Source organism: Petromyzon marinus, chromosome 4 (assembly GCF_048934315.1).
Source record: "Petromyzon marinus isolate PM22_M1 ecotype Great Lakes invasive population chromosome 4, UKy_Petmar_22M1.pri1.0, whole genome shotgun sequence".
NCBI classification, from domain to species: domain Eukaryota; kingdom Metazoa; phylum Chordata; class Hyperoartia; order Petromyzontiformes; family Petromyzontidae; genus Petromyzon; species Petromyzon marinus.
In genome coordinates this window covers 20,648,122-20,672,433 of record NC_133670.1, presented here as the reverse complement: position 1 = coordinate 20,672,433, position 24,312 = coordinate 20,648,122, and the positions used below count along the sequence as shown (strand labels likewise).

At 54.5% G+C, this 24,312-nt stretch overlaps 1 long non-coding RNA gene across 1 annotated transcript in view; it reads right to left on the bottom strand.

Annotated features, from left to right (window-relative positions):
- Nucleotides 1-18,401: 18,401 nt before the first annotated feature.
- The window catches only part of LOC142910289 (uncharacterized), a 55,446-nt gene continuing 49,535 nt past the window's right edge, over nucleotides 18,402-24,312 (bottom strand). The window contains exons 4-5 of the long non-coding RNA XR_012932828.1: nucleotides 23,460-23,581; nucleotides 18,402-18,538 (exon numbers count right to left, since the gene is read on the bottom strand). This is a non-coding gene — a long non-coding RNA (uncharacterized LOC142910289). The remainder of the gene's footprint in view (nucleotides 18,539-23,459; nucleotides 23,582-24,312) is intronic.

The window sequence follows — 24,312 nt, the reverse complement described above, 5'->3', positions numbered from 1 at the left end:
CATCCTGCCTGGAGCATCCCACCTGGAGCATTACACCTGGAGCATCCCACCTGGTGTATGGCCGTTAAGGATGAAGGGGAACTATTTTCAGAAGCCACCGAAATTAACATTCGAATTAAATGAGCGTACATTTGAGGTAATGTATTTATTTCCGACGTGATCTCCAACGCAAACGTTAGAAGAAGAAACAAAAAGTTTCGTCTGCAAATTTCCTCCCACGGAAAGTGCGAGATCGTAGCGACTGCGTCAATGAGCGAGAGGCGGCTCGCCGGAGTTACACTTGCGGGTAGTTCCAAGCGGCTCTGAATTCACGAGCGTATTACGTGGGGTAAAATCACCGCAATAAAAAACAATCTAAACGGGACCGATCTCCTTTTCGGACAGGCGGATGTCATGCGCCTGTGCCGGGGACGGGCGAGGGGATGTGGGGGGAGGGGCAATGGGACTTGACTGGCGCGCCACAGAAGGCCGCCTCTGTATTTACACGAGAAAGGCCAATGCAGTAAAAGGGCGGTATTTATGGAGAGTGGGAGCCCACTCGCTGCCAGCCGTGGGCAGAAATACGAGGGTATTTTTATCTTCCCGGAGACACGGCAATCAGTCGTTTCCAACCGGGGGGAGAAATAAAAGGCGACGAAATGCGCGCGCGGGTTCGTCCACAAATGAAGGCCCCCGCCGTCACACACGTCCGCAAATTCACCCCCTTCGGAGAAAAAAAAAATCAACAAACACGAAAAAAAACCCCTACACGGAATACATCACGCCCGCCACGCGACGCACGGCCCATTCCTGCGATGCTAATGGTGGCTGAGTGGGGACAGGGCGATAGATCTTTGTTACAGCGGGGCTCGCGCTAATTCGCTTGCAGTTTCTCACTCAAATTACTGTCCGCGCGATTCATCTGTGCTCGCATGCCCCCCTCCCCCCCCCCGCCGTGGACCCCACGAGCTGCGTGGGCCAGGAGGCACCGGGGGGTCCCAACGGTGGCACCGCGGACAGCGCCCTCGCGTCCACAACACCACACAAAAAGACAAAGATCCCCCTGTGGAGCCTGAACAGACTGTTGGTCCATGTGCTGTTAGCGAGCACCTATCAAGGCCAGCACGGCACACGAGGGGATGGGTGGCCAACACCACGCCCGGCCGCCTTTGTTTCCCTTATGGCGATGTTTCAACATCGCACCAGTTACTCGGTTGAGGCTGATTCGACCAAGGGGAGGAGGCCCAGGACCGGTTCAGATAATCGACACCGGCATTGGCCGTGAGCGGGAATCGAACCCGGGAAGACAGGTTCGTAGTGCAACGCGCTAACCACTACACTACCTCTCCCCAATACCAATTCCCGCTATTCGTCACTAAGTGACGGTGACGTCACCACGGCGCCTTGTGCCAGGCCAGGTGCACTTTGAGGCCACGTGAAGTGTCGAAGGCGCGCTGACAGGAGGTCTCGGGACGGACCCGGGTGCCATGGGTTGGCTGACTGAGATGACTGGTAGATGCACCACCTGTACCCCCTACTGTGCCAAGTTGCTGTATTTTAGCCGCCCGGCACTCCACTCGTTGTTGTGAGCGTCACCCCTCTCCCCTCCGTTGTAGCTGGAGGGTGACTGCCTCCAACTGCCCAGCAGCATCCTTCACGAGCCTCCTCCACAGAGGCCGATCTCGATACCGCTGGTCCCAGTCGTCGGCAAGTCCACTCAGCTCCACATCCTCCCGTTACCGCATAAGCTCAATATCTTCTCCAGCACGTGTCGTGCCCGTTTAGCCCCCTCTATGCGGACAAAAAGAAGCTGCTTGGGCCTGCGGTGACTGGGCACGCGGGCTACGTGACCCAGCCAACGCAGCCTCGCCCGCTCCCCAACACACAACACACACGCGCGGAGACAACGATGCCCCGTTCAGCTTTATCGGCCACAGTGACAGGCGGTGGTTGGCACGGTCCTTGATGCGAAGGTATTCGATGGGACGTCCTGCCCGGCGTTTCCTCGCTTTCGTAGCGCGGCGTTTTGAGTCTGGCCCACAGTCCCCCGGCGAACTTGCACCGCCTGCACAAGCGATAGGTGTTGGTGAGCGCCTATTAGGAGTCAACGTGGTGCCGGAGAGAGTGGTGTGGTCAGGACCGCACCGCGCAAAGGGTGTCCTTTAAGGCCGAGTCAACCTAAGAGGAGCACGGAAAACGGGGGGGGGGTCAGTGGTTCAGATGCAACTTATCAACGACGTCGAGCCTGGTGCAAGGCAAGGAAAGCAGGAGAGGCGAGCGCAGCAACGTGTTTTTTGTTCGTGTGTTTTGTTTTTGTTTTACAGATCAAGGTCGCCGTGGTCCAGACGACCGGGCGGTGCGGTGTTTCAGCGACGCCACGATTAGAGGAGGTGGTGGGGGGAGGGGGGTGGTGAGGGGTGGTGGTGGTGGTGGGGGGGGGTCCCTTCGCCTGTCGTGAGATCGAAACGCGTGTTTAACCTCATCACCCGTGCGGTTTGCGTGCGGCTTTCTTTTCACTCTCTTCCGTTCGGGACGTAAAAGCGGTTTCGAGGCTTGCGCTCGGGGCGCGTGCGGTTCGCGCGCTGTGATGAATTCCTTGTGTGTTTGTGCGCCGCGCTTTGTTTACTCTCGCGATAATTTGTTTGAATGCATTGCGCTGCTTCTCGCGTCGTCGTCGTCGTCGTCGTCGACGAACTTGCATGGGGAGGCCTGTGCGCGGAAGAAGCGGCTCGACGACACCACCGCACATCGTCGTTATCGTGTTGATCGTCATCATCAGCAGCAGCAGCAACAGCCGTGATTTATTCACTGCTGGTTGAAGGCCTCCTCCCCTCCCGTTCTCCCTCCCTCCCTCACTCAAAATCGTTGTTATCTCTCCATGTGCCGCGATTCGACAATGTACGTTGAACTTCTTTCGCACTGCACGTAGCCAACCGTGCTAATTGGAGGTGTGTGGTTTTTTTTTTTTACAGAAGTTAATTCTCAACCTAGAAAAAGAAAACCGGTCCGCCTCCCTCGCACAAGCGCCTCACTTCATCTTTGTGGGAGCAAAAGGGGCAAATTTGTCCCGGGGCCTCACACGAAAAGAAAGGCTCCACAACGGACCAGTCGAGAGTGGAATAAGTGGTTCCCCAGGTCTCAGCCCCACCTCAGGTGGCATAACTTTAGGGGCTCCGATATCCTCCTGTGGCCAACAGTTAGTGAATTACGTGATCACCATTTGAAATTCGTGGGTTATCAATTAATTAGCTCTTATTCGTTATATCGAATAATAGGCACGTTTCAAGTGTTTGTTGTGCTACCTTAGGTGGTACCAGTGTCTGCTCTGGCCCATGGACTGATTACAAGGGCTATCGAGGAGGGGGAGGGAGGGTCTGTGGGGTGGGGGCTGAAGGGGGCCGACTACTGTTCCATTCAGTGTGGATTGTGATTTGTGAGCATTGATTTTTACCAGCGCAGCAGTGGATTGATCATGGCTGATAATGTTCATGAACGGCACTTCACGTTACAATTCATTCCAACTGGAGCCACTGCCAGTGTATAGCCGATTCCGACCGTAAATGTACTTCTATATGTGGACCAATTTTTTGTTAAAATTCAAAACCCACCAACGATCGAGGCAGTTTTTAATTTTGTAGCGATAAGACTTGTAAATGTCACAGGAGTGATTTTCAAAATGACATAAAGCTCTTCCTTGGGAAAAAAAAATCTTAAAAAATTAATAACGTGGACTCAAAGGCATTAATTGAAATAAAGCAATGCCCGCATGCTGATGTGAATTGCACGTGAATATCTTATTACTCTCGTAAAATATCTACTACGCCTTTGTCTAACATCCAAACGTATTCATATTCAATTACATCTCCAGAAAAAAAAGTACACAAAGGACAGAGATTCCCCCGTATAGCCTTCAACAGACTGTTAGGGCAAGCGGTGTTAGCGAGCACCTATTAAGGCCAGTACGGCACACGAGGGGGTGTATGGGCAGCACCAAGCTCGGCCGCCTTTGTCTCCCTTGTGACGATGTTTACACACCGCACGTAGGTACTCGTCTGAGGCTGAGTCGACCTAGGGAAGGCCCCAGGACCGGTTCAGATAATCGTCACCTGAGTTGGCCGTGAGCGGGAATCGAACTCGGGGCGCGAGTTTGGGAGCGCCGCCTAGCACTAAACGCTGCACCACTGCTCCCCAAACGAACACACACACACATGCGCGCGCACTTACTCTCACACACCCACGCAACCAACCCCCCTCTTCTTTCTCTCTTATTCCATAAACCAAAAACACTTTCCATTTTAGAGAGGCCTTAAATTTTCCCTCCATTGTCAGCCTCGGTAACTATGAAATCACCGGCCCTCATTTATACATTATTAATTCTCCTAATTATGTCGCGCCGTGCCGAAAGTAAGGTGCGGAGCGGAGCGCGGCCTCTCCCGGAAGATTTAGAGCAGATTGAGTTTCGGAGGAAACTAATAGACCTCTGCCATTTCAGCAGGGCCCCGGTCCTCCGTGAATTTTCATGTAATAAATATTTAATTCGGGAGGCTGCTATGCATCATGCCGCGATCATCTGCGGTTAATGAACCTGGAAGTGGCGACACAGTCTGTTGGCTAATCAGATTCACGGCGAGGCGATTGCTGCGACCGCCCCTCTCTCTCTCTGCCAAACGCTCATCCCTATTTCATGAGAACGCCCCCCCCGCCCTCCTCCTGCATGGGGGGGGGGCCTCCCTCCCCACATTCGAACCCCCCCCCCCCCCATGCAAGCGAGCACGGTGAGGCGCGCGGATAGGTGTTGACTGTTCACGAGCAGTGTGGCAGAGGAGTGACCTGGTGCAAGGAATTAATTGAGTGCCCCCTGGCCAATTTCTCACGGTTCCTGGTGGGGGGGGGGGGTTCCCCTCCGGCTCGCGATCCCCAGAGCGTTTGCACCAAAATCACCCCCTCCCCTCCTCCCTCGATAGCTTTGGCACTTGCCCACGACCACCTTCACCGCTTGTGGAGCGTTGAGACAGTGGGGGGTGGGGGGTGCTGGTGTGGAGACGGTCGGTTCCGCTTGCTTAAGGAATAAGTCTCAAACCTGGGCAGGCAGGAGGACGATGCAGGGTGACATCTGTGCCTGGCGTGGATCTTCCCTCAGGCCATGATGCACAGGGGCGATTATTGAACGGTGGTTGCCATCAATCGTTCCCGATTGAGATTTTTTTTAGTTCAGATCACAGCCGGCTGATGGAATTCATGAGTCAAAATCTGGGTCCCAAAGTTAGCCTTTTTTTTCTTTAAACAAATGATACTCGGATACAGTACACACGTTTTTTTAATAAAAATTACCATGAGCGTCATCGTGGAGAATATAAGTAACAAAATAAATAAGCAAGACAACACGACTCCTTCATATATCTGTCACTACACGTAAAATATAAAAAAAAACATGTTTTACACTTCCCGTCAAGCACACGGCCTTCTGGGAGTGCACAATGTAATTGATAACATTATCATAAGGGCCCATTGGCTGACGCACTAAATGCTATTTAATTTACGCGTTAAACAAACCATGGGCATCTATTCTTTGTTGTAGTTGTGAAATAACATTTGTCAACCCTGACAACACAGACGCATATAAAGTCGAGATGAATGGCCGTGCTAAGTGATGTCACTACTCACCCTCATGCCCACAATCCCTCCAGGCACTGCACTTAATAGGTGTTTACTGACAGCCCGTTCCCGAGGAGAGGTGATCGGGTGGATTAGAGGTCAGGGCGCTGAGAAGGCACTGCTTAGATCGTGGGTAGGAATCCAGGCAAGCAGCCTCGTGCGTTGTGAGTGCACGGCCTCAGCCGTTAATTTGGCTAATCCCACCTCCAAGAATCAATCGTATCGGTGTGACTGTCATCCAACAAACATCGGTGTCTGGGACAGTGGGAAAAGTACTGCACATACTGCTGTGTGGGTGGACTAGGGGGTCGCTGGACGGATCTCAGAGGTGGCTCTGTGATATCCGCTTCCACGGACCGCTCTGCGTACGATGCGACGCCGGTACCACGACTGGGATAAAATGTGAGGGACACAATGAGGGTTCTATGGACATGTTCGTATCACAGAATGATTCGTAAAATGCTTTGATGTAATGATTTGCCTCTGTCTTTTGTGCTGGCAGTGCAGACCCGTGTCAGTGAACGCGATCCGCTCATTAAAGCTGCGGGCCCGTTAAAGCACCGGCAATTGACATGTACGGGTTAAAGAAAGTAACAAAGCTTGAAACAACGAGGGAGTAAGACTCGGGAGCTTCAGACGTGCGGAATTAGGTTACCACAACACCTACAAAACAGTCTGAGACGTTACATCCCAAGACATAAATACATCTCCCTTTGAACACCGACAACTCGTGTATTGATCTACATCTTGGGTGGGAGCCAGTGGCGGGGCCCTATCGGATACGCAGGCGTCGCAACAGCACCTGGGCCCATCAGCCGGAGAAGCTCAGCCGCTTGGCTACGAAGAGTGGGGAGGGAGGAGGAGCGGACGTGGGGGGGGGGGAGACGTGGGGAGGACGTGGGGGGGGGGGTTGTGGGGGGCGGGCGACGTGGGGGGGGAAACGTGGGGTGGGGGCGACGTGGGGGAGGCGACGTGGGGGGGGAGACGTGGGGTGGAGGCGACGTGGGGGGGGAGACGTGGGGGGGGGTTGTGAGGGGGGGCGACGTGGGGGGGGGGGAGACGTGGGGGGGGGGACGTGGGGGGGGGGTGAGTGCTGGTGGTTGGCTCGAGGCGTTCACGGTGGGGGGTGGGAGGGCACGGTGAGGTGGTGGGGGGCAGTAGTAAGTAGGGATGAACGATTCATCGATTTCAAATCGCAACTTGAAACAATGCGATTAACAAATCGCAAAGGCTGCGATTTTTTGCGATTTGAAAAGTCCTATTACTGGTTACCGATCCCCTGGCCCATGCCAGGCACGCCACGACACCGGTGGAGTGCACGCACGCTGCCGGGTGAGCTCTAAACACGCACAGCACGCACGACCCCCCAGCACACTCCACTCGACACCACACGCTGGGGGGGGGGGGGGGGAGGTTATCCGATCGCTCTTGCTGAGCCTCTTGCTATACTTCTCGTCGCTGTGAACCTGGAGATGACCACAACAACAACAGCAACAGCTGCTGCTGCTGCTGCGGGGCTGGGCGAAGGACGCAGCCGGCGTCGGGTGACCCCGGCCAATCGCGTCGCCCCGCACCGCTGCCTCCAACTGTGACGGAGAGCGTCGCGGGGTGGGGGGCGGTGGGGCCGAGGCCGACGACGACCCCGCGGAGGGCTCCAACGGCCTCGCTTCCGGCCGGCCTGCTCGGCGCCTCGTGCCGTGGCGTCTCACAGCCCGCCGCGCGATTCGCCGCCCCCAACATCCCCCCACACCATCACCCCCCACCATCACCCCCCACCATCTCCCCCAACATCCCCCCACACCATCACCCCCCACCATCTCCCCCAACATCCCCCCACACCATCACCCCCCACCATCCCCCCCACCATCTCCCCCCACCATCCCCCCCACCATCCCCCCCCACCATCCCCCACACCATCACCCCCCACCATCCCCCCCCACCATCCCCCCCACCATCCCCCCCCACCATCCCCCCCACCATCTCCCCCAACATCCCCCCCACTATCCCCCCCACTATCCCCCCACCATCCCCCCCACCATCCCCACACCGCCCCTCCACCATCCCCCCACCACCCCCCACCATCCCCACCCCCCATCCCCCCACCATCCCCCCACCATCACCCCCAACATCCCCCCCCCACCATCCCCCCCACCATCTCCCCCACCGCCCCTCCACCATCCCCCCCACCATCTCCCCCAACACCACCCCCCCACCATCCCCCCCACCATCTCCCCCAACACCCCCCCCACCATCCCCCCCACCATCTCCCCCACCATCCCCTCCACCATCCCCCCCCCACCATCCCCCACCACCCCCCACCACCCCCCCTAGCGGGTGGTCACGATGAGAGAGAGAGCCGTGATAATAAAATAAACGTAATCCCCATTTTACTTCACGTGATATTAATAATAATCCATACCGGGTAATTTAAACACATTTGAAAATGTGGGGGGGGGGGGGGGGTAGAAAAATATAATAATCTGATCTTGGCTCGCTCGGATATGCCAATGTAAACAGGTTGCGTCCGATGATAAAATTGGGGTCAAGAAGCGAAAGTACATTAGCTAATGGAAAATCCCCATGGCGATTTCGAAAGCTGAGGCAAGACGAGATGGCTCAGTGAGGGCATGTCAGGCCTAATTTCCCTCAGTATCATCATTGTGGACCTTATTGAGTTAATGGGAACAGATAACTTCTTTACTTCCATATTTAGTTGCAGGGCCATATACGCCACATTAGCCACAATATTGCATTTGTGTAGCGGGCAACGACTCCCTTTGTCATTCGCCGTTTTTCACCGGGAGGAGGGAGGAGAGGTGAGGAGTAGGAGAAGGGGAGGGGGAAGGATCAACGAATGGAGTTTGACGCGAGCGAACGCGTCAGCCTTTGCTCCTTTGCAATTAAAACGGCGAGCGACCATTCCCGACCGTCAACAGAAGCGAGTTGGGGGTCGCTGCTCCTCCTCCCCGCGGCGGGCGACGTCGTCGCTGGAAGGGTCGATTGCCGGTGGTCGAGGATAACATCTCAGGAGTAGCACCCCCAGGGGGTGGTGGTGGTGGGGGGCAACGTGCCCCGACTGAACGTCCTGCCGAGGAGACGCGCGGCGGTGACATCAACTCGCGCGCAGGGTGCCGGGCGGGTCGTCTCTCTCGCAAGGAATCGCGTGGGGATGAGGACGGGCGTCTCGCGTAGCGGTGGATTGATCGCGGCCGGTGATTAAAACGAAGAATTACAACAACAACAAAACTCAAACACGTTCGTCAGTCACGCTTTGTGGCCTTAAAATGAACACGCACATGTGTCCTAGTTCTACACAGCACGCAAATGCCTGGCATGGCAAATGGTGATGATAACGACGACGAAAACACTGCAGGACATTTTCACAGTCACGAAAAGAAAGTTCAGCGGTAACCAAAACACGTAAAGTGTATTTGACGCCGGTTTCTTTTGGTTCGACGGAATGGTTTGAGGCTTTCTGGGACACGTGCACAATGTCGCACACGTCTGTGGTTTTTGCTAAAAAGCCGACCGCTTACCCCCTTCACTTGCGAGGTGCCAATAATCTGTGTGGTTACGTGTGACCGCATTAGGCCATACACTGTGTAGCCTGTTTCGTACTAAGTGCAATCGAATGAACACTTAAGAAACAAATCAAATTACGCCGGGGTTGATGAAAGAGCTTGCGGAGTGGAGCCCTCAGCATATGGGGCTCGCCGCGCATTAGAAACCGCGGTGGAGACGCACGCCCAGGGTTTGCGCATCTCCCCGCCGTGTTTTTTTGGGGGGGGATCGTACCGCGTTTTATTTTGGGGCGATGTCCGACGTTTCGCGCTTCGTGTGCTGGGAGCTCCTTCAGAAGCGCCGTAGACCATCGCCAGGTGTCGGCAACCTGCGGCTTCTGAGCCGCATGCGGCTCTTTAAGGACTGGCTTCGTGAGGTCGTTGTTTATTAAGGAGCCACCGTCTCGGATTCACATGGCTCTTGAAATGTTTTTTTTTTACCAAATTCGAAAAAAATGGCTCTTCTTGTTCTTTGGATTGCCGACCCCTCACCAATGTCTTTCACCCGTACCTCCATTTAGCATGGTTGGATACGTGCGGTGCGAAAGAAGTTCAACACACACAAAAATACAACATGAGGCACGATCCGTTACAAGCACAACTGCAAAAGCTCACAATCGGTGTTCAGGCTCTCCCCAAAAAGCTTCATCAGCGTCAGCAGCAGCAGCACTCGCCGAGTCAGAGAACACAACACGAGGTGTGTGTGTGTGTTTGTGTGCACAATCCGCCGCTGGACGAGGGTCACCCCAAGCCACGCAGGTTGTGAGTCCGGTGACTCGGTGTTCCTTCAAAGATGAAAAAGCGACGTGACGCTATCCCTCCAGGTTCAATAGCCCGCCGAATGGCTAAATTGCCGCGTGCGTTGCGGCGAAATAATCACGCCCCCGTAATGGCTTTATTATTATTATTATTAGTTTTTGCAGTACGAAATTAACGTCGTTCATCACGGCAACGCGTTGTGTGGGGAGCGTGCCCCGGCAGGATGCAGCAAGGTGCTGCGGCGATCGGTGATCACCGGAGGAGCGTTTAGGGGAGAGGCGCGGGGAGCGCGCGCGCGGGGGGGGGGGGGGACACGGGTGGGGACACGGGGGGGGGGCATGGGGGGGCACGGGGGAGGGGCACGGGGGGGTGGGGGCACGCCGACACGGGACCGAGCCACGTCGTCGGTAATTAAGCGGCGGGATCGGCCGAGCGTCTCACTCGGCGGTTGCTGCGTCGGAGATCCGCCGGGGGAAACGGCCGCGACTCGACGCCGCCCAACGCCGGCGGTGTTTGGCCACGCGATGTCGCGGCCCAGGGCGGGTTCTTTACGGAAGCGGGGACCGTGTTCACCTCATGGATTTTTCATACCGGGCCTGAAACCCCCCGCCCCCCGCCCGCCTCCATCACCGTACGTTGATGGTATGGCCAAACATAGCTGTGTGACTGATCGTATTTCAGTGTGTGCCATGTACTTCGTAACAAGCCTTTGTTGTTTTAGGTGATTAAGTATTGATCCGACAAGGGCCATTTTTTTCGTGTGGTCTGCAGACATCTCCCCCGAGAGACAAATAATAATAATAATAATCAAGAGCCTTTGGCAGCAGGGCCGATGCCACATGCTACTTCTGGAGTGTGCACCCAAAACGTAATTCATATCAATTTTGAGACATCAATTTTCATCAACAAGAGTTAATCTGAGTGGACACCACGAACATGCGGGGAGCTCGTATTAGAGTATTCTCTATCAACAACGCGGAATGAAGTTAAAACCCACGCATATATTTTGTTTGACATTTCCATCCCGAATATTCAATCGCTTTCACGTCACGGCACATGATCCAAGCGGATCGCTCACGGTGCAAACGCAACCCTTCGTGTTGGAGAATTTGCCCGTGGAAGGGGATACCACAGAGCTACCTCGGACATGCAAACAAGTGACACACAAAGAGAGGGGGGGGGGGGGGGCAGCACCTTCGATGTTGTTGTTGTTGTTGGGAATTCCAGAGGACCTTAAGAGGATTAACAAAAAGGATTGGGTTAGAGACTCTTGGGTGGCAGGGTGAGATGCAATTGCTGCCAATGTGCCAGCGGCTTAGCTAATGAGTGTGCAGGCGGTGCAACGGCACCAGGTGCCACACTGCTAAGAGGGGTTGGGGGTGACAATTTGATAGCCCCCCCCCCCCCGCCATTGTATTACTTGCACCAGGGCCCTATGCCAGATATATTCCGCGACTGGATTAGGGGCAGTCGTGCTAACCATTCTATCCTGCACCTTGATGGTAAAGTTGAGCACTCACGCCGGGCTTGTTATTGTTGCAGAGTCTGGGCTGGTAGGCAACCGATACAATTTACCTTTATCTGGTAAACGACTAACTGCGTTTCAAACATTTTTTTACACACATTTTGATGTCAAGGCATGTTCCTCATTGAGAAATTGTGCACGTGTGAAGAGGCCAATATACGTGGTTAAATCAACACAGATGCGGGGATAATGACCCGACATCCTTTCACGTAGCAACGTCAACTCGTTTGCCACACTCACATCTACTGATCTCTTCCAATGATGGGTCTCTCTCGCCGGCGCCAAAGCCGCGGTGTCATTTGTCCAGGCTGCTCCTGAGCTGCGCTCACTGATCGGAAACACGAGGCCTCTTAAATGGATCTGGAGCAATGTTGGCCTCCATCAGCAGCGCGTGCTTTAGTGGGGGTCACTCTGCCGTGAGAGGCTGCCCATTGGATGATGATGATGGAGGATGATGATGATGATGATGGGGAGGAGGAATTCGCCCAGGTGTTATCACAGTGGTCAAGTTCACATGTTTGCACACCCGTCTCGCTGTCCGTCGCTGCCTTCTCATCAAAGCCAAACAACGGAAGCTTTCAAAACGAAAACACAAAACAAAATCGGCTCGACTCCTCGCCGCGGTTCATCGGCGATGTTTGTGGATCGTATATCGACATTGAAACCTCACGACTTCCTCGGGGGGGGATTGTGGAGGGGGGGGGCGTTTTTGTTTCGCTTCGCCGGGAAATCTGTAAACGGCCACACCTTTTTGTTGTCGGCCACCTCCTGAATGAACTTGACGCTAATGGAAATGTTGACAAACTGTACCGGATACAACCTCGTAACGTCTCCGGCTCTGTGACACCCCCCCCCCCCCCGCTGCGCCGAGCATTCTCGTTTCATTATCTTGGGCGATCGATCCTTGTAATGGCTTCCTCAATAAAGAAAGGGGGGGTGGGTCGGCCTAATGGCATAAAGCTGATCACCTTGTTTGTTGAACTTTGCCTTTATTTGACATCCCCCCACCCACCCAGCAACAACAAGTGGATTGGTGTTCAAATCCTCCTCCTCCCCCCCACCACCACCAACCCCACTCCTCTTACAAATGGTCCTGCCACAAACACTGTTGCCACAACTGGGCGACGGCACGCCTTGTTAAGTTTGTTGTTAAGCTCCGGCTAATGCGTAATGCGTGTGCTCTCTGGCAGTAGCCGGGGGGGGAGGCTGGTGGGGGATGCGCTTCTCATATCGCCTGGCTGGAGAGAGATGGCTATCGCTCTCCGCGTACGTTCACGCTCACGGCAGCCGCCCCGCTCGCATTCACTGCTAATGGAGCGCTTAAAGGCCGAGCAGCCCGGAGAGGAGAGAGGCCGTGACATTGCGATGTCGGGCCGCTGCTGTTGTTGCTGCGGCTGCTGTGGCCGATGCGTCACCTCCTCCTAACTTGGCTTTGCCCTGGGCCACCCCCCCCCGCCACTCCCAGCGTAAGCGCGCGCATGCATCAGCGCGGCGCTGCCTCATTTGCCGTGGCAGGGGCGCTGCATTCACCGCAGATGAGTCCGGTGACGCTGTTTGTTTGGCTGCTAGGGGGGAGGGGGCGGTATGGGGGGGGGGAAGCGGCGGAGGGAGGGGGTTGAGTCGGGTGGTGGTGGTGGGGGGGTTAGCGCACGTTGCCCGGGATTTGAACTGTGGCCGCGTGGCCGCGTAGACACAGACGGGATCGCCGCCCGGGCGGGCAGGCGGGCGGGGGGGGATCTGTCCCCAGCGAAGGTCAGCCCAAGGTTGTTGAGGCTCACAATGACAGGGAGGGACCAGAGAGAGTGTAAGCAGGTTGGGGGACAGAACAAGGATGGGGGCGAAGGGAGAGACGGACAATGGCCCAACTACGGAGCAATATTTGAGTGGTAGAATTAGGGCTTAATTACTCATGTAATAAGTCTCTGGTTGCTGGTAGCCTGGAGTAGGTAGGTGACGAGAAGCTAGAGCACCAGGTACTCGTTTAAGGCTGAGTCGACCTAGGTGAGGCGCAAGACCGGTTCAGAATGTCACCAATGTTGGCCGTGAGTAGGACTCAAACTCGGGCTGCTGTCTTTGTAGCGTAGTGCGCTACTAACAAAAATAAAGATCCCCACCCACCAACCCACCCATCCACCAATGTGAATAGAGAGAGTACGTGGGTAGAGGAGCGAGCGAGAGAGAGAGACGGAGAGGAAATGCATGGGACGCCTTGTCAAGGCTTGCAAGTGTTCTCCGGGGAATATTAATGAGTCCAGCCTTCTGCAGCAGCGTGATAAGACACGGAGGGAGTTTGAAGAACAGACAACATCGAAGAAGGAAGCGGCAGGTTAATCAAACCCGCGGTGTGATGCGCGTGACACAAATGGAGAAATTCACGCGAGGATCGCATTCAGATAAGCCCCGAGGCAGATGACCCAAAAAAATGAGTACTGCACGCGCTGTACGTGTTGGCATAACGTATTTGGACTGTGCGCGAGAACACAACCGCGTCTTGAAGGACTGCTCTGAGTTCTAAGTTGTTACAATTGCAGGCATCGCCAGCATGACTACCAGGCACGGCAGCCGAGTCTGTGTGAGCTATACATTTTTTTTAAATTTTCCTCCCGAGAGAAATCGCCCGCAAGACGACACTGCACGGCTGACGATGATACAATCACCCCTCGACGCGTGCGATCTCGCCACGCCCCGGGAGCTGAGCAGAGCCTTTATTTAGTACGTGGATGGGTGACCACCACCAGGATTTGCCCCAGGGTATTGTGGGTAGGCGTTGGGCTGCAAGGTGACCACGTGATAATAGTGGCGAGTGCCCCCCCCCCAAACTCTACCCTCCCCCAAACTCTCATGAAGGGTCATTGACTGAACCTCCTAATCGCAGCACCCCCCCGAAGACGTCTCGAGTCTCGGCGAGGCGTTCCCTGGGTAAATAATTTGGCATTAAATGGCACCGACACTGCACGCACACGTGCTTTTGTGTGTGTGTGATATGAAAGTGGAGAGCGGTAGCGCGCTGTGCTACGTACCTGGCGACCCGGGTTCGATTCCCCCTCACGGCCAACACCAGTGACGATTATTTAAACCGGTCCTGGGCCTCCCCTAGGTCGACTCAGCCTCAAATGAGTACCTGGTGCGATGTGTAAACATCGCCACTGAGGAGACAAAGGCGGCCGGGCGTGGTGTTGGCCACCTTCGTAGGTGCTCGCTAACAGCACTTGCCCCAACAGTCTGTTACAGGCACAGGGGGGATCTTTGTCTTTGTGACATGATGCGTATGGACCATGGACACAATATTATTACGTAGAAGACGCCGCAGATGCACAACGTATTTACGTGCGCAAATGCATTCAACTGCTGCCGCTGATACATGGCAAATAAATACCACCACGCAGAAATGTTTTTATTCTCGCCGAGATTCAAATATATGTTATCTTCCATCCAGCTGTCTGTCTCAAGGAAGAGCCGCTTAGGCTGAATTCTCTCCCGGCGTCCCCAACCCTGCGAGCCACTTCACTTCACCGTTTACAAATCCACAATCGGTGGCAAGGGTTGATAAAGTCGCGCACAGAGTTACAACTGGGGGGGGGGGGGCGGGGGGGGGGCGAGGTGGGGGTAGGGGGCATCTCACTGTATGTTTTTCAAAATGTAAATATCGCCCATTAGAGAAAAGAGATTAAGCGATCCTAATAAAAAGGTTATCGAGTGACAGATATTGCTGGGATATGAGGACTAAATAAAGCCACGATAATACAGGGGCGGCGAGAGGAGGAGAATCGGAGAACGGAGAGAGAGAGAGCGAGCGCGGGAATCTCGCTGCCGTGCGGATGCTGCAGGGGTCCAAATATTCCATTTGCATAATTAGATTTTTGCCTCCACAAGCATCGTGCCAATGGGCCCCCAGCCGGGGCGAGAGGCAGAACAAATGGAAGAGCGAGGGAAAAAAAATACGCGCGACTCGAACGCATTTGAGAACAAACAAAAAATGCATTTGCATTCGGGTAAATCGTGCACTTCGTGGTATCACACGGAGGTTGGAGAAGGAGTATGCACAGAGATTGAAGACACGCACTTTTTTGTTAAAACTAAAAAAAATAACACCCCCCACCGCCACATCTCAAGACATAACGAGCTTTAGATATATTTATCTCGGTTTATCAAACACTCCGGCTCAACCGCACCTGCGGCGCGTGCGAGTGGCGAGCGCCGCCCATCAGCACCACGTGGAGGGGGTAGCTCGAGCTGCCCCCCCCCCCCCCCTCGTTGAGAAGGGAATTGAGATTCGCGCCCAATGTGACGGGCGTCGAGAGGCGCGCGCGCGCATGGGCACGCGAAGAATGTACGCAGCAGCAGCAGCGTAATCTCCCCAAGCCCGTCTCTTTATTATCGCCGCACTGCCTGCTGCTGCTGCTGTGGCTTCTGCTTGTTTGTTGTTGTCATCGTCGTTGTAGTTTTATTTCCTCTCGAAAATGTAATGAAATGTCAGAGACAACAACTAAACGGCGCGAACGCTGCGCCGCTTCGCAATTGTGACCGGACGACCGTTCGCGTTTGTTTGGAAAAGTTACAACGGGGAACGTGAACTGCTGCGCCCAAAAGTGGCTGACAAATTCACGTTGAATGAAATAAGCCTCCGCTGCCGCCGCCGCCGCCGCCGCCGTGGTTAACGCGCGGACGTTCGCTGAAACTCGCAGGCGTGAGGCGGCATCCATCGCGGGCATTAATACCGCACGCACAGCGGTGCGGCGGAGATCCGCTCCGCATGCAAATATGATGAACGGCGGCGCGCGGCGCAGACAAAAATCACCCCGGCGCGCGCATAACTTATCGCGGACAGAGGACGCCACAAAAACGAGAGGAATTCCTCGCGTGCGCCCGGGACGAACCGGGCGGGGCGTAATTTATCTTCATGCAAATGAGGCGAGCGAGGGAGCGTTACGTTGTTAGCCGAGCGATGCATACACCGGGAGGAGCGTGGCGGGGGGGGGGAGCCGCCGAGAGGGCAGCGTGCCGACGGGAAGAGGGGCCCTCTTTTGCGTGACCTCTTGACCTCGCCGTGGGAGGCCACCGTGCTCTCCCCAAAGGCTGCCGCTGCTGCCGTCTCGACCCAATCTCATTTCTACCTCCGCTCAGCGCCGTTCAGCCCCGTTGAGCGGCAAATGAAAATGTTCCCACAGCTGTTGCTGGTGGTGAGAATCGGTGAAATAAAAAAAAACTGAATTTTTATTTTCCCCCTCCTGATTATGTCCCAGGGCCGACCGTGAGAAAATAAACTGCTTGGGGGGGGGGGGGGGGGAGGAGGAGGTTGGGGAGGGAGGTGGAAAGGGGGGGGGGGATAAAAAAAATAGAGTGCAAATGTAATAAAAGAAAATGACATTTATATTTTTTATTGTTAATTTATTTTTTCGTCAAAAACGCGCGAGCACGTTTACGCCACCACGTAGCGGGGAGTCGACAATGGCTGGCGTACGATGAGACTGGGTCCTGCCAAAGGAATACGAAATTTGCACCACCGGCTTCGGAGGGCTCCCCAAATAGACACGAACACCGCCGACGCTCGAGTAAAAGGGTTTCGCTTTAAACGAGTTCAAAGAAAGCGTCTTCTTCTTTTCGATGCCATCGTTCTCCTGGGGCTTTGCAGAGTTCTCGCTTGCTCTGACCGGTATTACTTTCGTTGTTTACGAGCAGAACTCCCTCCCTCCCTCCCCCAAGCCCCCAAGCCCCGTTCAGCACTGCACAGGGATGCTGCGCACAAACGCTTTTTTCCCCAACCCAAGGAGGCTCTTCCGAGTTGGGGGACCGACGGCGTTCTGATTGTGAACACTCAGCCAATTTTACAGCCCTAATGCAGCCCCCGTTGAGGTCCGGCTGGGCCCGTTGCCGCCTCCTTTGCGTCCGGGGTGCCTCCAGCAGCCACAATATCTCCACCACCCCTCCTCGCCCTGGCGCACGGCTCCCTTGTTGGGGGGACTTCGCCGGGGCTGCCTTTGCTCTCGTGCTCGCGGGGGACGTGACCTCCGTCGTGATATGAAGAAATAGCAAACTAAATAAACGAATGGTGTTATTGTAGTTGTTGGTCAGGTTCAAGTCGCATTTCTTTCACACAATTATTCGTGCTCAGCGGAGCATTCCTGGGAGCATTGGGTCTCAGTCTGGCATCAGAAAATTGGGTTTTATCCGACAGAACTCGCAGTCAGTGGAGGCGTCTGCCAAGGCGCGTTTGTGCCCATACGAGGTTGGCAAGGGGAGACGTCAGTCACACTGGGCCAGCGGGATGAGCTGTAGAGGAAGCCGTTGGCAGAACGTGTTTATCGTCGCCATCATCATCAGTGATGATCAATCCACTGCTGGATGATGGCTTCCACAAGCCGGCAACCATCCCTCGCCGTCCTGCAATGTAACAATCAACCTGGCTCCTGCACACCCATTTGTAACAATAATTATATAACAACATTGATACTATTTCGTACACCAGGAAAGCCTCTTCTTTCAGGAGGGTTCCACTAGATGGGACATTTGGCCAATTGCCTGAATGAATGTTTGGTGGACGAGAGGACGCAGAAGTACGTGGACAAGAGGACCTGCCAGACATACGGGGGGACACGAACTAAAAAAACTCACGCGGATAGATTCAAGAATCCCCTGTTGAACGGGCCCTTCTCTCGGCTGCCTCGCAATCCAGACTCCCTGTCCAAACACTAACGCGCATCGACTCCAGACGTCGAATGAGAAGGTGATGCCTTCGACGTGCGGAGGCCGCGTTGACTCCGCGGTCTCTCCCTCCGAGCCGTCCATCTCTCTCTCCGCGGAGCACCGGATTTTTCGGTGTCGGTTATCTTCAACCGTGGAACCGTGGTGCTGCCGACGCGGCGCAAATCGTGAGACCCCCCCCCCCCGCCTAGTCCCCCACTCCCACCCACCCCCCCCCCCCTCAGGCTGTGATAGGAGCCGCGGCAGGTGCTTGGCAGACACAGGTGGCCAGCGCCGCGAGGAGCCCCCTCCCGCGTCTCGGTTGCGATTGCAGCCTCCGCCAGCCGCCCGCGTGTTTGCCAACGCGCCGGGCACGGTGCTGTGGGGGCGGCGGGGGGAACAACGAATAAGATCGTGCTGTAAGATGTGCGATGGGACACGAGGGGGAATACCTCTCCATCGACTGGACACCCGTGAAAAAGAGCTTTAGAGCTCATCGGATTCCTCCAGTATAAATATTCTGATTCTGTCTGGGCGAGGGAAGCAAATTGCATTGGCAAATGTCGACTTGTGTACATGAGACTCGTGTAGATTTCGCGTTAGATCGGGGGGGGGGGAGGGGGGAGCAACCGGGGCAGAGAGGTCCTGCTCAGTGCCGAGCGTAGGGATGCCAGTATGGGCCCCATGCCTCAGGAAATGAGTTCACGCGTGTCCAGTCTGATGGACTCACCTCAACCACCGCCGCCGCGCGTGGCTCCTCTGCTCGACCACCCCCGCCTCCCCGGAGGCTCAGCAGCATTCTGTGGAGCCTCACGAGTGCTGACAATGCGCAGCCGCAACCACGCGGAGCGCTTCGCTTTACGTTGAGTTTTGTTGCTGTTGTTGTTGTTGCTGCATGCATTTACACATAGCAAGTGTGTACATACGTACACAGTGAGTGTACATACGTGCACACATACACACAGCAAGTACGTACGTACGTTGAACTTCTTTCGCGCCGTACGTAGCCAACCGTGGCTAATCGGAGGCGCGGTTGTCGTTTTGGTCGTGCGTGCCAATTATTGTCTCAAAACGCCAGGAAGAGTAGGTGGCACGTCGGAGGTCGACGTCCGACACGTGATGCGAATCAGCGAGGTCACGGATACGCGCTCCCGTACGCTGTGTGTGCGTGGTACGTGCACGATCGGCAGGGTGGCGTCACCGTGGGCGTGAAATCGGTAGGTGGCAGGGCATTTTAAGAGAATGTATGTACAGTAATCTTGAACTTCTTTCGCACCGTACGTTGCCAACCATGCCGATCGGATAAACGTTGATTCGTCGTGATCTTACCACACTGGTCGGGATTATGGCCTGGCCACGTGACAGATGAACATAGCCCTCAAGATGTAAATAACGCGTGAACAGCAGCTTCGGTTACATTCACCCGACGAAACGTCACGTGTGGCTCTCGGTTCGCCAGACGATGCCGATGCTGCTAAAAAATAAAATATAATTTTGTTTTCCGTTTGGCTGCCCTGGCTAATTCTTCACCGATTAAAAAAAAAAACTCGTAAAATGAAAAAAAAACTAAAAAGAAACAGGCAACAGCTTTTTGGCCGCTGTACATCACCTGTGGCCCTATAACCAGGAAAATTAGGCTTGAAAAGTTTGCCACTTGACTCCCTCCGTTTGACCTTCAGTCACCCGTAGCCGCTAACTAAGCCAGCAGCTTTTAAGCGGGGGGGGGGGGGGGGGGTGAAATCGTGGGCTCAATGAAGACAGAAACGCATCCAAACAGATTAGAACGCATCCGACAATCTGTGCTCTGTTCATTAGCCGTAATGGCTGTGGAATTTTTCACTCCGCAATCTGTGTAATTAAATTAATCTTAACATTGGCGGCGTATTAGCAATTACACCTCCGCGGGTCGGTGCCTTGCCAAGGCGTCCCACGAAACGGAGCCAATTATCGTTTTGAGGCTGCGAGCGCCGCGCTCCCGGCTTTCATTTGTAAAGTTTATAGCCTCGAACTGCCACGGAATCGTTTTTTTATGGTTATGACGGCGGTCGGGAACGAGCGGCCGGGGCGCCGAGCGCGGCACCCCCGCGGGCCCTCGCGCGCGCGCCCACCGCCGCCACCGGCCGTGCCGCGGAGTTAACGCAATTATTTGCTGTGCGGAGTCGGGGTTACGGCTGGGTCAGGGCCCTCTCGCCATTAATCAGACGCGCGCCGCACGCGCACGCGCGCGCCCTCGAGCCCGCCGCTGCCTTACGGTCATCGGGGAATTCATTATACGCCACCCGCAAAATTTGTCTCGCGGAAATTGCCGGTGCAGAGGTTTCCGTGAGCTCTTTCATTTCTCTCTCTCTCTCGTGCGTGCGTGCGTTGCGTGCATTGCGTTACACTTTGCAGGGCGGCGGGGGTTTTTGTCTTGCACCGGGTCTCGCCTAAACTAAGCAATATTGTGCTACGGAAATGTGGCGTGCGTCGCATAAATACGCGGCACATCGTGAACACGAGGCCGGCATTAACGGCACTGCCGAGCCGGAAGCTTTGTAATTACTCGGCGCCGATGCATCATCCCGGTAATGTTTATGAACGAGTGCCGCAGTCAGAGCCGTCCCTGCCGTCACCGCGTGCACTTAATCACGACAATGACACGCGGCCTGGGTGTGACACGCAGCCAGGGGGTGACACGGCCTGGGTGTGACACGGCCAGGGTGGACACGGCCAGGGGGTGATGGGGCCAGGGGGTGACACGGCCAGGGGGTGATGGGACAGGGGGTGACACGGCCAGAGGGTGATGGGCCAGGGGGTGACACGGCCAGGGGGTGACACGGCCAGGGGGTGATGGGGCCAGGGGGTGATGGGGCCAGGGGGTGATGGGGCCAGGGGGTGATGGGCCAGGGGGTGACACGGCCAGGGGGTGATGGGCCAGGGGTTTACGCGGCCAGGGCTGATACAGCTGGGGGTGACGTGGCCAGGGGGTGATGCAGCCAAGGGTGAAGCCACCAGGGGGTGACGTTGCCAGGGGGTGACTCGGCCAGGTGGTGACTCGGTGAGGGGGTGACTCGGTCAGGTGGTGACGGACAGAAACAGCCACTGGGGACATAGCTCCTAAGTGAAATACTCCGGGGATTACACTGAATGTGTCACACTCACAGAGTGACACAACCATGTAAGTGCCACAGCGACAGAGTGACACAGCCATCTCTTAACACCACAAGGGTTACAAAGCCAGAGTGACACAAGCAGAGTATGTCACATTTAGGGAGCGACGCAAGCAAAAAGGTTAAGTCCACTGGGGTGACTGAGCCAGGTCGTGACACATTCAGAGTTTAGCACAATCAGGGAGTGACACGGCCAGAATGTGGCACAGCCACACGGCCTCGTGGGAGGTATTTGAGAGACTCACAGGAACAAGAGGTCTCCTGAAAGATGCCTCACATTTCACCCTCCATTGCGTCTCCTCCTGTCTCATAGCACGGTCTTTTATTTACATCTCCGTGACCGGATTGAGGATGGGGGTTGAATTATAATATTGAGTTGGTGGAGCGGAGGAGGGAGGCGGGGGGTGTGGCGGGAGGGGGCCGGGGGGTTGGGAGAAATGCAACCCTTTTTAATTCACGGTCGCGGTTTCTACATCATGAAACGAGAGAACTCGGTAGAAAATCGACTTGCTCGCGCGCCAGATGCTTTTTCAGTCATTAATTAAACATTTAATTAAAAAAAACACAAATTAATGAATCTCCCGCAACATTTCTGGAAACTTTGGAAAACGAGGACATCGCTTTCTTGACAAAGTACAAGCGTGGAGCAATTAAACGCGTGACAAACTGGAAAAAAACGAAATCCCATGCAAATATTATGCAAGGGGAAATGCAGCTGGCAGGGCGAGGGAACAGGGGGGCTCTTGTATCGCTCTCATTATTTGACTGACTCGGCACCGAAATGAGCAGTTGCTCATTAAAATTAAACAATAATGCCGCCAGTTCAGCGGCTGTATCCCTCTCGGAGGCAACATCATTTATCTTTAAAATGAACTCGACGAAATGCAATTTTCCGAACAAAGAGCAGAGGCGTGAAAGTTAAAACGTTATCAACTCTTGAGATAGAGGTATTGCCCCGCGTCGCACACTGCGGTGGTGAATGCGCGCGCAGAAGAAATACGTCTGGCCCCCGGAACGGCGTGCTCGATGACCAATGGGGGCTGTTAAACCGCGTGTATCCACTCGTGTGGCTCCACGTCGCGCTGAAAGGAATGTTCAATGTACGGTTTTAAGAAATAAACAAGGGCTCCTGCCCTCTCCCCTTCTTACTTTGGAATTTATTAAGATCACAATTAAGGTTGTCTTTTTTGTTGACCCCCCCGCCCCCCAATGTCATAGGTTTATTTGTGTGCATGCGCGCGCGTTTGTGCGTGTGTAGCGGTTAGTGCGCCGCGCTACGAACCCGGCGGCCCGAGTTCGATTCGCGCTCATGGCCAACACCGTGAGGATTATCTGTACCGGTCCTGGGCCTCCCCTAGGTCGACGCAGCCTCAAATGAGTACCTGGTGCGGTGTGTAAACATCGCCACTTTCTGAGACAAAGGCGGCCGGGCGTGGTGCTGGCCACCCACCCCCTTGTGTGCTGTTCCGGCCTTCATAGGTGCTCGCTAACAGCACTTGCCCCAACAGTCTGTTAAGGCTATACGAGGGATCTTAGTCTTTGTTTTGATATTTACATAAACATGTATTTGTATATAGTATGATAAAAATGAGTTTTATTTTTACAAGAAAATAGTCAAGTCAAAAGCCTCCATTGCTCCACTGAATAGTGCGATAGGAAGGCTGGCTGCTCTGACCTATTGGCGACAATTCCACATTCCCATGGCAAGGGCGAGCACTTTTTAACATGGCACAAAACGGTAAGAATTGTATCCACTGTGAGTCGATGATGGGCTCCGTGGACCCCCCCCCCCAACCAGGATTTGAACTTGTGACCCCATGAGTCGTGGGTTCTTACCAGAGAGGTTGGTCACTCAGGCCGTTACAAGAACAGACATTGATTTTTACTCCGCACTAATTACCATCATCTTCGAGCTCTTTTCAACCAATCAATATCATAAACACCATATTCACATATTTGCAATGATGTGGAGACTCGGGTCTCAACAATAAACAATGTAGATTAGCGGTAGCAATTGGCAGTCGTGCAAATAATTAAATGGGGTAGGGCCCTATCTAATTTTCTCCCCACTTGCGAGCCCAGAACATGGGGCGCCTCCAGCTCTAAGTGGTGAGATGTTGACGGGTGCCGCCGTGGTGAGACGTTAACTACCTCGCCTGGTATGGAGGAGGTCGTGGGTTCGATCCAGATCCTGACGCCTGCTGTGGATTTGGAGTTTGCATTTTCTCTCACCCCGTAGTCGCGTGGATTTTTCTCCCGGTCCTCCAGTTTCCCTGCACATTTAGAAACATGCATTTAGAGTATTTGGCCGCTGCTATAAATGGGCCAGCGGGGCCGTGGGCGTGAACTTTGTAGGCGCAACAAGGCGAGGTCGGTGTTCAACAGAGAAAGGTGGCCTTCATTTAAAACAAAGGTGAGGGCCTGTGGAGACCGACATTCTCAGTGGCAAACGAGAGCTGGGTTATTAAAAGTACAGCACTGAGATCCTGGGTCTGAATCCGTGCCAGCCGCCTGTGATTTAAAAAAAAAAAACAGGTTTTCGAGTGTGGTGAGTTGATGGTCTCAGAAAGGTCACCAAATGACTGCACAAAGACAAAAAAAACCCAACCGCATTAAATCTGGTGCTGGAATTTATCCAAATTTATCCAAATTAATTCCAGCTCTGCAAATAAAAAAAAAATTGGTCACGTCATCAACATTACTCTCGACTCTGTGGACCCTGCTGTGTGGAACAGAGGTCACTTAAAGGGATTCTCAGCAGCAAGTTCTGTGACATCCACCGCCGTGGGCCATCCTCTCACACAAAGGGGAGAAATCCGAATAGCGTCATTTAGTATTGCGACGTGACACGGGTAGCACAGTCGGGATAACGTTATCACAGCACTGTAGTCGAAACGGGTAAAAGACACAGCGCAACGTGCGTAACCTGAGATTAATCAAATTCACGCGCCAATAAAAAAAAAACAATTTAAACAATTTAAATCGTTATCGGTGGGGCAGTGAC